We start from the raw sequence: 14,123 nt of genomic DNA on the forward strand, positions 1-14,123 counted from the left end.
CTCCAGAGTGAAACTTGGAAAAAGTAAGAAAAAACCAGAAACAGAGCCCGTTTGCCTTCACAGTAAAAGCTGTGCCTCGCTTCTGCGGTAAACACATTTCAAACTTTTATTGTGAAGGTGAGCAGACACCGTTTCTGGTTGGCGTTGCACTTTTCACAGTTTCAGTGCAGAATAACGAGTACTTTATAAGTGTCTGCAGACACGTCAGCATCTTCCATGCAAAATATAGGCAACTCCAGGAGTCTGCTAGCAACCAAAGCAATCGCAAGGTTTTCAGTGCAGCACCGAAAATACATCCTTGCAAATAATTTCACACTAGTCACTGCGAGCAACCTTCAGCAACCACTCGTCAACTATTCACAAGTTGCAAAACTCTTCACCGACCTAAATTTTAGCTACACCTGACCAGACCAGTGAGAAGGCAAAATGTCCTCTGTGGCCTCTCGAGTGACTTATATTACTGGTTACTACTAGGACTGTGGAGTATAGTGAGAGGAGGTACAACTGTGCACCCTCCTCAATAATGGTTCTAAACCTAAAAATCATATATAAATACACAAGATTCATCGCACATTTATAAAATTTCACTAATGAAAAGCATGCTGGGTAATGCTGGGTAGTTAGGTAGCACAACAGTCTGTCAACAGCTGAGCAAACTGTACAGATAGATCGACAGGAGAGACCAGACTCTGGTATCTCGTCCACAAACGCCGAGGGGAACGAGGCAAGGCAAACCTAACGGAGGTTTTTCCTGACAACAGAGTGACGTGTCCATGTGAAGTTCTGCTCTGCTGTGGAAACATTAACACCAATGGGCCAAATGTTTTCTCTGTTTAAAACAACAGCAACAAAACAAGCAACCTGTTAAGGACCAACTTTACAGTCATATGTCTAACATTTATGTGGTTTTATTTTATTTGTTTTATTTTTAATGTTGGCATTAAAGTGCATTATATTCCACACACTCCTTATAATTTATAAAGGCTTAATTGTGCAGAAATCATGTTAATTCTAATCGCCTTCAATTTTAAGAAACAACAGTCTTAAAAATACCGTGATACAAATTTTTGTCATGTGTGAATCACTAAAGTTGGGCCATAGTTTACAAGTTTTTTTCCTCTCAATGAACCAAACTTTGTAGAATATGAATGTTTGGTCACTGATGCCGAGGTGAAGTGAGATTAGGTTAAATATTAGACCGCTGGATCTGCAATAATCAAACCAAACTAACAGCAATATCACGATCTGCTGCATCCAATATTTCTAGCTTTTTTAAAATCATTTTTTATTTATTTGTTTTAGTGTTTTATTATCTTGGAGGATTGCACCAAAATATGTGGCCAAATTCAAAAATAGGCAGTGGTACTCATGTTCTCAGATTCCTTGAATCTTGTTCTGCTCTTTGGGATGAAAAAAGTCCTCCTGTTAAGCAACACAATAAAGGTAACATAGCATGTACGGCTTTTGAATATTTTAATGCAGAGAAACATGTCTGACGTAAGAGGCACATGTAGTAGAGCATCCCGGGCGGTCCTGAATATTTATCAAGTATAATAATATATAAATTAACAAATATTTACTCTCTGAAAATTGGACTGATTATCCACCAATTAAAAATGCACCAAAACCATTTACATGCCTTTTTCTGAGAAAACATGCAATTAAATTATTTTTAGAAATGCTTTTTTGGCAGAACTTCAAACGGCCTTTCATCGGCGTCAGGTAATTCTGTTTTCTACACACCCGATCAACCTTTATTTTTGACGTTGGCACTGCGGGCCGAAGATTTGCACAAAGACGAGCAGATGCAGAACGGCAACACAGGCAATCCAACTAAAACTAAACACGAGGAGGAAAATATATCTTTAACAGCCACACAGGGAGGAAATGCAGCCAGCCTTATCAATTAAAAACACCCTAACCTCTTCTTCTGCCACCCTCACACTGCCTGACAACACACAGATGGCTGCCATGAAAAATTAGGACTTTACAAAAGCAGATGGGAAGGAATGAAATAAGGTCTCATACAGAAACATGAACTACCCACAATTCATTTCATTCCAGCAGGATATAAATGATGCATCCTCTCCGCCCATACTAAGCATCTCAGTTTTATTTCCTTTCCTCTCGCTTTTGCCAGCGACGGCTCTACTAGCAGATGTCTCTCTGACGGGAGGGAGGAGGGAAGAAGGGAGGGTAAGGGAAGGTCAACCCAAACTCCCGCCTCCTCACCACCTCCACCTGCCTTTCTCCTTCCTCTGCTTGAGAGGACAGAGGAACGAGTCCCCATGTGTCTCCTCACGCTTTCAGACACCGGCATCCTCATCTGGCTCAAAAAGCAAAATAAAAATGGAATTGGGTTAAATGTAATGACACAGTTGAGCATAAAATAAAGATGCCCTGCTAACCTCGGAGGAGGCGCATTTGTAACAAGCTCTGGGAGCAAAGCAGGTGTTAGAAAACGAGGCAAAGGAACAGAGGAAAGGAAGAAAAAGGACACGTAGGCAAAGTGTGACTCAAAGATAAAACAAACGAGCCACACCGCAGAATCGGATAGGTGAATAAACCCTCGAACAGCTGAAGGACAAGAAGGAAGCAAACAATCACTAAATGTTTCAGAATGCTTTGCATCATCTATTAATACCAAATGAGTTGTACAATCTGATATAGCAACATGTGCATATTATACAGATGGATATTTATAATCCATGAATACTGACAAGATTTAATAACACTGGCTTCTAAACTACCGATTGCACGAAATCTGGAGGGGAAATGGGAATGACAGGAAAATGTTGTCTCAAAAATAATCAACAGAATTATTACGAATGAACAAAGCGTCTTTAAATGATCCCTAAATTCATGAATTCATTTACCAGAAACAGCAGTCAGACTTACTGCTGTTACCCAAGTGCAGATGTGAGACACCGTGTGAGAGAGGACAAGGGCAGGCGGACCGAACCGATGAAGCGACCGGCGTCTGCTGCACTGCGGAGCAGCTCTGCTGTCCTTCACTATCAGTTTTAAACCTGATTTGGCGAAGTGTGGAGGAGAGATCATTCTGTGTCAGGCCCAATTTCCCCGTCACCGCCACCAACAGACTCCAGCACTGCTCTGCCACATCTGCCAATGGGATGACTCACTACTGAGGACAGTAATTTAGAGCAAGACATCAGTGTGGACGTGTCATTTCCTTCCATCATATCAAACCTGTGTGCACTGACCTGTTAAAAATCGAGTTTCATTACAAAATATTCAGATTTTGGATTGTATTTTTTTTCCACTTACTTTCTTCATCATTGCTAACAGAATGACACGTGGAACGGGACTACATACATTATAAGCACCGAAGAAACAACTCATTAACTGATTAGCTAATACTAAAAATAATTTCCTTGCGTAGTCTACCACCTTTAGGGCCATGTGACCAGTAGCCTTAGCAGAGAAACCCACACTTTAGGAGGTCTACTCTGAGGTTGACATATAAAATTGACCACTTTGCTTTTACATTCAGCTACCTCTTCAGCACAATCCATCACTGCTGAAGCCACATCAAAACCATCTATGATCCATCACCCAAAAACAAGAACCCGAGATACTTAAACCTTTGCACCTGCAGTGGGCACGCCACCACAGTTTCAGACTTGGAGCTTCTAACTGTCATCACCAACACCTCACACTTGGCTGCAAACTGCCCCAGTGCCAGCTGGAGGTCTCCGTCTGATAAATCATCAGCAAAATGCAGAGAGGTCATCCCAAGGCCACCAAACCACCCTCTGCTTACTGGCTGTGCCTTGAAATTCTGTCCACCAAATCTTCGAGTGGACAAAGAGTTGGTCCAGTCTTGCACAACCAGGGGAAAAGTGCATTATCCCTCCTGGATTGAAGGACTCTTCTCCAGCACCCTGGCATAGACCTTAAAGGGGAGGCTGAGGAATGTCGAGCACACGCTCAGATCCTCCTATTTGTTGTTACAATGTTACAGAGGTGTGTCTACCAGGACAGCTCCACGACATCCATGGCAGAACAATTATTGATCAAAGGAATTTTTCACATTTCTACTGGATACACAGTTACAGAGTTACAGAGGGACATTTCTAATTTAAAAAGTCAAAGTGCTGATGTTAATATGAAAAAACGGTCTAAATCGTCTGGTGCGTTTGCTTTTGTAGGTTGAATTTCAGCTTAAAACAAATTGCTCTGAGAAATAATAATTAATTTGGGAAGTTTTCAACAATAGTACGTACTACTTCTTTTACAGACCTGTACCCATGGTTCTCACAGGTACAGTTGTCCATATATCAGAGCAGAGACACTGACATACTTCTCCTCTTCATCGATGGTACACTGGGGGTCTCCGAATTCTCTCTGTTTTCAGGCTCTGTGAAGGGAGTGGCTCCTGTTTTAAAACTACAATCGAGACAGAAGAGACCCAGAAAGCTGCTACGATACTCAGCTACACAAATGCATTCATTCTTTGATTAGCAGAATCCAAATCCAAATCACTTTTATTGTCACGTCACATGTGCAGGTACACTGGTACAGTACATGTGAGTGAAATTCTTGTGTGCAAGCTTCACAAGCAACAGAGATGTGCAAAAATAGAATAACGTAAAACAAGCAAAATATAAGAATGGCTAAATCTGAGATAGATATATCTATCTATCTATCTATCTATATCTATCTATCTATATATAGATATCTATCTATATATCTATATATATCTATATATCTATATCTATATCTATATATATATCTATATCTCTCTATCTATATCTATATCTATATATCTATCTATATCTATATCTCTATATCTATATCTCTATATCTATCTATCTATATCTATCTATATCTATATCTATATCTATATATCTATATCTATATCTATATACACACACACACACACACAATATATAAGAGTATATGCATTACTGGATGTGTATACTAAATATGTTTTTCTACGTGTGTGTGTGTGTGTGTGTGTGTGTGTGTGTGTGTATACATATTTTACAAATTAAATAGAGTAAACAATAAAATAAAATATATAAAATATACAGAGGTTGGTAGTTGGACATGTGCAAAACAGTGGCATTAATGTACACAGTATGGAGTGCATAATTAAAACATTAAAAAATGTTAACAGTTTTCAGCTGTGCTAATTTAATAAAAAAGGCTGTTTCCAGTAATCAGTTATGATTTAAACACGATAAACTTGGATCATGTTAAAGAGCCTCCATAAACATGAGTTTCATTTATAACATTTCTGGTTAGTTTTACTAGATCATGCCCATGCTGCAGTACTGTTGGGCCTGTTGATGCTGCTCAGCATGAAATTCAATGCTTTTATAAGGCGTTGTATGAATGCAACAAATATCACATTATAACACAATGATGTTATATTATGCATCATTCGGTTTTTGTCGATATAAATGAGACAATGTGAAATTAAAATGGCATAATGCAAAAAACCAAAAACAAATATCAGTGCTGAGAGTTTCACAGATTATACAGAATAACATGTCGTTAAAGGCTTTCTGAAAGAAAACCTTTGCTTCTGACTTCTCTTCTTCTTGTCCTACAGCAGCTCTGATGTGGAGGTTTTACTTGAGTGGTGAATTATCACTCAAGGAAAACTGCAGAGTGAGTGCTCACACCCAAAGTGCTGGCATAAATGGTAGGGAGCTGTCGCGACGTCACTGTTTGCACGGAAAATGTACCCAAGTGCCAAGTTTGTAGCTCAAATTCCGATTGTGTAGGAGGAGATTGTGAACAAAGAAACAAACAGAGAGACAGACGGAGATTTCCTGTTTTACAGTAAGGATAATAAGAATAATGAGATAACTAAATGACCACAAACCTTTGTACGATACAGTCTATGACAACAATATATTTACGAGGGCGACCCCAAAAGTAAGGTCTCCTATTTTTTCAGAAATAAAAAAATGTTTATTCTCTATAATATTTGCATCATTTTAAAGGTTGAAGAATTATTTATTTTGGGTCGATGCATTTTTGTAGACGCTGTGACAGAATGCCCATATGATACCAGCTGACCGCCATGTCCTTCAGGAAGGGTTGAACCTCATCTTTCACCTCGTCATCGGAGCAGAATCGCCTGCCGACCGGCTGTAAGCTCTCTATACCACTTGCGAACGTTTTTGACATCCATGCACGACTGTCTGTACATTTCCGTCAATTGGCGATGAACTTCAACCGGTTTATCACCCTTTGGATTCAAAAATTAAATAACTGCGCGATGTTCACACTTGGCGGTAGCGTTCAACAGGAGCTCCATTTTCAGGGGCTGCCAAGCCAAGACTGAGCATCCCAGCGAAGCCGCACATGCTTGTTTGGGAGGAAGGACCAACCACCACAGTGGGGCCAACAGCCATACAAACAGTTTCTCTATGTCCCCACCGCTTTGGAGACCTGACTTTGGGACTCCCTTCGTACTTCTGAGAAACTTAAACCAAAAAAAATATTTCACTTCTGCTTGAAAAAACAAAAAGAACTTTTAGTAAGTTCATCATTAGACTGACTGCTTTAACTTTATGAGTCTAATAATAAACATTCAAGCAAATCACATGCTCGGATGCTGGACCGCCTTAGCTCCGGGACTATTAGGATTTGTTGCTCTTGCATCATGTAAATGGAAAATGTATGGGCATTGGTATTTCAGCATGCTGGCTTAATCTCTGCCAATTTGCAATGAGCGTTTTCACGTCTTGCTGATATCCTTTAAACAAACTCATTAAAGTGATTGATCACAAAAACAAAACAAAAACAGACAGTCGGGCTGCTTCTTGAGGCTGAAAGATTAGATCAATAGTCCACATGAGACTGTGATCTTACCAGACATCCAAAATCCTCTTGGTGATTCATTGCTGGTCTATTATAAGAAAAACATGATTGCTACAATTATAGACAACTACCTCAGCACCCACAAATTGCTGCCCACAAAACAAATGAGTCAACAAAAGCGCGCTAAAACAGAGCCTGCACTTTAACGATGACACGCTGAACCCAACAATCAGATCGCTGTCACTACCGTGACAGAATTACACCCTGTGTTTAATGACGAAGCAACACTGTGCACAGCTATTCTCTTACAGTGACAAACGCGCTGCCTGGTGAACGTATGCACAGGCCTTCAATGACTGAGACCAAAAGAGAGAAGCAGAGAGACGGCAAACACAATAAACAGGAGGAAAGCAACGAGAGCGAAAGAAAAAGCAGAGTGATAAACACAACCCGGGCTGTCAGCTCCCCATTGTCCCGGCCTGAATGCGCTTTTGTTACTGCAGCATGCAGCTCCAGTCAGTCCAGTCTATGACAACGTGCCAGCCGAGCATCACTTCTCAGCTTGGCACGGCCAGCTGCGTAAGGCCAGAGACGCTCATCGAGAGCTATGCACAGCTAGAGAAGCACACGTTTTTATTTTTGTTATAGTCACATATGGCATTCAGGAAGCGCTCTTTAAAAGGACAGCAGTGGAGGTGACAAGAAGATTCTTTGAAGGGTAGATTAGTCAGAATTGAATCATTTTTGTTTCTTTATGGCACAAGGTTGCAACGGAAAACAAAGAAAAGCAGCAAACCATTACTACTGCTGCTGGGGAAGCATCTAGAAACACTTTGGGGACTCACATTTAACAAAAGAAATGTGAACCCTCTACTACAGCGGTCCCCAACCCCCGGGCCATGGATCGGTGCCGGGCCGCGAGAGTTGAGGCTCGGGTGTGAAATTCATGGTTTTCAGGGTTTTTATCATTAACTCGGTTTCCCTGGGTCTTTTCCCGTGTTGTAGTTGTGTGTCTTATTTTGAAAGAAATATTTAAGCGTTACCGTAGTGACCAGAGAGCATTAAGGGGCAGAGAGGAGGATGTTACTCTCACTGTTGTTGGCGCATTTCAGGAGGACGCTGCTAACAAAGTTACACAATTACACAGTGAATTTGCGTTTATTATTATATTTACAAAATACCAGTTTTTGTCTTGGTCGTATCATTTTGTTTGGTTGTATTTATCCGCCACACCTTAAAGGCCGGTCCGTGAAAATATTGTCTGACATTAAACCGGCCCGTCGTGCAAAAAGGTTCGGGACCGCTGGACTAGTATGTACCCGGTATCACACTCGCAAAGCACGTGAGACTTGGTAAGATTAGGTGACATGGTGTAATATTCCTTTATATTTCAAAACTGTACCAGTTAAAACGCGCATATTACAGGTGCGGTACCACTCTCAGTCATTTGAGACCAGTCTGGGGTGTCGGGTGATCTTTAAAGAATAGTCAAACAGTCCCGGTGAAAACCAGTTAGTATTTTGTCTTGGATTTCCACTCCTTAAATTGTTTGTTTTGGTTGATCAACATTAAAAACATATTTACAGTATTAGGCACAGGAAAGAGTAAATTCCTCATCCTGCAACCAACAACTTTGAGCAGTACTGCTTGATACATTTCTTCATTAATGGAAAAAATGAAACATTTTTGCAGATTCTCTATTAAATTAAACCACCACCACACATAAAACAACCCAATAAATACAGCTGTATTACTCCAAACTCTCAATGAAAAGACAACCTGTCACTGACTCAGAGGTTTCCCCTCTGGTGGCTGATTTTAGTTTTAATCTGAAGTAATTAAAATAATCTTAAATTGAAGTCACTCTCCGTGTTCCTGTTAAGCAAATTTTTTCTTTTTAATTCAACGCTCCTTCTCGCTCTGCTGAGCACTCAGAAACAGACCCAGGGCGAGAGCCGAAGGGGCGAGCTCAGTCCTCCATCCTGCCTCGGGACCCTCCCATCTGCTACAGGAGGACGTTGGCTGGACTCACTCATGACAGGTCGTGGTTTTACACACATTTTTTATGTTTTTAAAACCTTGTTTTCATTCAAATTCTTTACACGTAACTCAAACTGCTTTAAAAGTACACAATATTTTACAAAAACTATTTTACTGTAAAATAAAGAGCAGCTCAGAACTGAAAGTTTTCTCTTTTATTACATAAGAGGTTCACTTGACTGTTTCCTGTCTCATATTTCCTGTCTCTAGGTCTTGCCCTGCTTGGCAAAGACAAGGGAAGGCCTTGCGGCGCTCCAGCCTACATATGAAGACGCACATGTATAATTGATCACGTGGCTCCTATAATGCTTCGTGGGAGAGCTCAATTGTGTGCACATGAGCATTTCTGACTGGTCAAGCCAAAGGACTGTTGGAACAGGTTAAAGCATCAGTTCAGCGCGAGCATCTAGTGCTTTCAAATTAAAATGCAGAACAGGGAGCTCTTTTTATTTTTCCTCTTCTGCCTGCCTCTAGGGGTAAATATCAGGTTGCAAAGGAGTGTATGTGGTTCGGTAATTGGCTGTGTGCAGCAGGTGAGAGAAAGTGCGAGTCAGCAATGCTTGAGGGTGTCACGAGAGGTTTGGGTACTTTTTCACTGCCTGTATTATCTTCTCAGGTGGCCGGCTTACTCACTCACTGTGGCTGCATAGATAATGACCAGTAACTACTACATATCTCACCTGGAATGATTCCTAGGTGCTCATGCTTTTGGTCTCCCACAACAATTTTACTGTGTTTGCTGTGCTGTTACGCTGCAAAATACACGAAAACACTCTGGGAATCCTACAAACGAGGCTCATCTCATGCACCACCATCCTCCTATAACATTAGCCGAGCAAACATTCCCTAAATCGGCTCAACCGAGTAAACTAACGGCTCAGTCACGTGAGTACAAATGGGACAGCAACACCTACACCTAGGGACCCTACAAAAAATAAATAGATACATAAATAAAATAAAAATGATATCTGCCTGATTTTTTCACATTCTCCAAACAAATGCAACCTGTGGTGTTGCACACTCATGGCCCCTTTTGATTAAGTCAATCCAATTCCATTTTATTTATATGGTGGCAAATCAGAACAACAGTTGCCTCAAGGCACTTTATATAGTAAGGTAAAGATCAATGCCCCCCCCCCCTCCCCTTTGGGCAAGAATATGGCAAAAGTGGGAAGGAAAAACTCCCTTTCAACAGGAAGAAACCTCTGGCAGAACCAGGCTCGTGAGAGGTGAGAGACGGGACAGAAATAAATAAATAAAAAGGCAATTACAAGGCGATTGCACAAATAATGGTGTCTGACTTGGACCAAATGCAATCAGTCTCAGAGACAGAGCTGAAGATTTTCAGTACTTACTGTCTAAATTTTAAAATGCATAGATTGTCAACATGTTGCCATCAGTCTATATGAATCAACTCGAGGGGACTCGAATCCATGGGCTGCTAGCTGATTTTACTCTGCTTATATTCCCATAGAACAGGAAGGTTAATCATCATACTGGAAAATGTTACAAATTCCAATAATATCATATTGTGGGGTGTCTGGTTATTCCCACCTCTTGTAAATACAGATATAACCTATTAACCAACAGCTCTCCAAACTGTTTTGCCCTTTCAAAAACTCCAGTGTAATGATCAGTCCTGGAGCACCACTGCTCATGTGAATACATTTTTATAGCCAGTGGTCAGTGTTCAGTGCTTTGCTTAGCAGCACTACGTAATATTTAGACAAAACAAACAACAACAAAAATAAATAAACAAATAAAATAAGTGTGAAAGGACTAAATCTAGCAACACAGCTGGTAAGTTGGCAATGATGAGAAGAACTCTGGTTGCCAACTTCTTCACTGTTCAGTGACGATCAGTGAAGGAGACAGAGCCAGGCAGACGAGCTGGGATGGTTCGTGTGAATCCCAGACTTAAAACCAAATCCAAATAACGAAAAGTCAAATATTTTATACGTGGAAAACAGGACACTGGCAGAACTGTGCAACGTCTCACCGTACAATATTTATCCATATCTCTTGCACAGCACCTGTCCAGCACTCAGACAGCCAGACTTTCTGTCTTCAGCTGCTCCAGAGATAATGCAAAGCCTTACCAGGCACGTAATAATATCTGTAGGTTTGTGTGCTTTTGTCTTGAAAGATGCAGTGTTTCGCACACACACGCACACACACGCACGCACACGCACGCACAGAGGCTTTTACGCTGGGTAACTTGGACTCATTGAAACATTTTTGCCCATCTGTCTCTGATAAACAGAATCCAAGTCTATGTGAAACACTGAATTCCATTAAAAGCTTTTTTTTTCTTCTTTAAAAAAAAAAATATATATATATATATAAATAAACTCATCTTTCTAACAATTCACAGGTTGCTGCCCATAAAAGCCACAAACGTGCCCTCGACCTTGAGTCCAATTGGGCTGAAGATCCATTAGGTGATTACTGTCTGCAGGGTTCGGTAAAAATCACACAATACTCAAGGATGAGCAGCAATTCTGGTTAAAATTGGAAAAATGCCACCTAAAATGACAAGTATGACCTTGACCTTGAATACAGTACGAGTGAAGACTCATTAAGTGATCGGTGCGTACAAGTTTGATTAAATTCTGTTGAATACTGTGGGAAGAGCAGAGATTCTTTGCGACTGCCGTGGTATAAGCTCTTCGCCACATAATCAGCTAAACATCAGCATCTTCACAAGCAACTACTCAGCGAATGCCAAATTAGCTGATTTAAGACTCAACCTATGATGATGGCTTCAGTTTGACCGAACATAATGCACATGAATCTAGATATCATACCGAATATAGACTAAGACTCCCAGGAAGAAAACTCCAATGCAAACACACGCCCTTATAAATGTCTATAACCAAAATACAAAATAAACGCACAACATCAAACGGCCTAATAAAAATGACAAACTTAGACCGCATCGTCATTTATGTTGAAACCAGTATACATGTCCTTCTACATCGAGATCTAACTTTTGGTCCATGTGTAATCAGATTTTTAGGCAGAGATCGGGGGTGTGAACAAACACGCAGCTCAGTGAGTGAATGAACAGCGAGCGATCAAATGCGATCCGTTCTAATGACGTCTGTAAACAAAAGAGTTGAGAATAGAAATCCATTCCTCCCGACGCTGCTGCATTATACTTTATTTAATGATAGTAAAATACCTCCTTTCAGTATTTTCTCTGCATCCCACTCATCCTGACTCACAGTCAGGAGGAAGCAGAACCTTCTTGTAGTCAAGGCACAAGGGAGAGTGTTGTTTACCTCTCTCATATCAAAAGATCCCGGCAGCTTTCAACTCTCAACTCCTGCCACTTGGTTTCAAAGACACGCAGAGAAAGACAGCTGTGCTACAGTCTGAGGTTGCAAACACTGCGGCTCACGCTATACATGTTTGCAAACTAACATAATGTCATGGCGAGAATGTCTATCAGCAGTCAAAAGGGGATTTCCACACAATGGTTTCTTTGGTGCAACCAGACAGTGGTTGATTTGCACCTCAAAAGTGATGCAACAAAATTAAATTAGCTTTTACTTACACCTGAAGATTTTTCACGTCTTTCACCTTTTCAAGTGGATTCAAGATTAGGCTAACACTACTTAATCTACCTTTATTTGACAGCAGTCAACAGAGTGACAGAGAGAACGTGGAGAGAGGGGGTGGATCTGATTTACATGTAGGTTTGCTTGTTTACCGACAATCAGGACATTATGAAACTGCCAATATGTCTTTTTCAGTCTTAACTGAACACTTGAGTTGAGTGTTCAGTTAAGTTGAGTGTTTCACTCATTGTGTTGGCCCAGAATTTCACAAACGTTTAAGACGCTAGAGCAGTCATTTGGCCACCGGCTGATGCTGATTTTTGTTTTATTGGTCTAATATTTTTGTTTTTTATTTGCCCAATTGTTCCAGAGAACTGCCAGTGGCTCTTGCTATCATATTTGCAGATAACCAATATGAGTCAACGGGGCTGGTATCAGCTGATTTCCATGTTCTATTGATATCGTGTTTCAACTCTCGGTTTAGTGTCTTTAAAGGTACAGAAAAGGCATGCAAACTGAAATGTAGCCCACAACCCAGAGAATATGTCCATTTATTAAATGATAAACCTATTGCTTGGAAGTATTAGAAGAAGTCACTCGGTGAATGTCTTCAAGTCACTCGGTGAAGCCTGCTACACTTCTAAGAACTGACAAAGGATATCTAGGACAATACATTTACAGTCAAGTCAGTGAAGCCCCACAGTGGGTGTGAGATCTGTGATGTCCAGCAGTTAACCCAGGACTGGTTCTGATCCACCTTGTGGGCATCCTCACTGGTCACGCACATACCACAGCTGATATTATCAGCTGCTTTCAGGTTATCACAGATATACCTGTACGAGCATACAGTATTTTAAACTCTTAAACACCAGTATCGACACCGGCCTATAAGTCAAAGGTTTCCATGATTGCATAAACTTGTCTAGTAACGATCATCACAACGAAAGACAACCTGCTTCAGCATGCAGGAAACCCCATCTTCGAGCAGTTCACCTCCCAATGACACAACCCTGTGGCAATAAATTCACTCAAGTCCCCCAAATGACTGCAAAGTAGCATCACAGAGCAGAAATAACCTCTCAGTGTGACCCAGGCTATTAAACATGTTTACGTTAGCAGGACCAAAAAACAAAATGCAAGTGCCTCTGCAGTAACATTAAGGTAAAGTTCAGGTTCTGGCCATAGCTTATATTTTATACCCACGTACTTGTCTCACCCAAGTTTCTCCTTCAGCGTTAGCTGGATTTCCCTCGCTTCAGATGTCAAATAAGCGTGTCTACTAGTGCCCGATATTTTTAATAGCGGTAGCACTAGCGCAGTCTTTCTAGGCTATTTCTGCCTACAGTGAATGTCACAAAGGAAGGCAGAAGGAAAATGAAGAATGTATTACCTGCACGGAGTTTTCAGACAAAGCTTATCGCACATTTTCCATCCCCGGGCTTTCAGCGGCTTCGACACTTGAGCGTACCCCGAGCGGTTCTATGTTAGTAGTAGAAATTCACCAGGCAGTTTCCAGTGTGAGCGCAAACTCCCGCCCAGCTCAGCGCTGATTGGCTACTCCTCCCTTCAATCAGAGAGGAACGCGGAGTAGGCATAGCAACCACAAGAAGGCGGGTCTAAAAGTGTACACCGGCAGCCCATTGGATAACTTCTCCACAAAATCGAGAATATGCAATTTAAAACGAACCTTTAGCCTTTATGCGTTTGTACAACAAAATC

The 14,123-nt window shown here is 41.0% G+C and overlaps 1 protein-coding gene across 4 annotated transcripts in view; it reads right to left on the reverse strand.

Moving 5' to 3' along the window:
- fcho1 (FCH and mu domain containing endocytic adaptor 1) overlaps positions 1–13,952 on the reverse strand; it is a 62,329-nt gene extending 48,377 nt beyond the window's left edge. For all 4 annotated transcript variants that reach the window (XM_019346809.2, XM_013271269.3, XM_005451853.3 and 1 more), the window contains exon 1: positions 13,795–13,952. The gene's annotated coding sequence lies outside the window, so the exon portion shown is untranslated. The remainder of the gene's footprint in view (positions 1–13,794) is intronic.
- Between the last annotated feature and the right edge of the window lie 171 nt (positions 13,953–14,123).

This window comes from Oreochromis niloticus, linkage group LG17, assembly GCF_001858045.2.
Source record: "Oreochromis niloticus isolate F11D_XX linkage group LG17, O_niloticus_UMD_NMBU, whole genome shotgun sequence".
Taxonomy (NCBI): Eukaryota; Metazoa; Chordata; class Actinopteri; order Cichliformes; family Cichlidae; genus Oreochromis; species Oreochromis niloticus.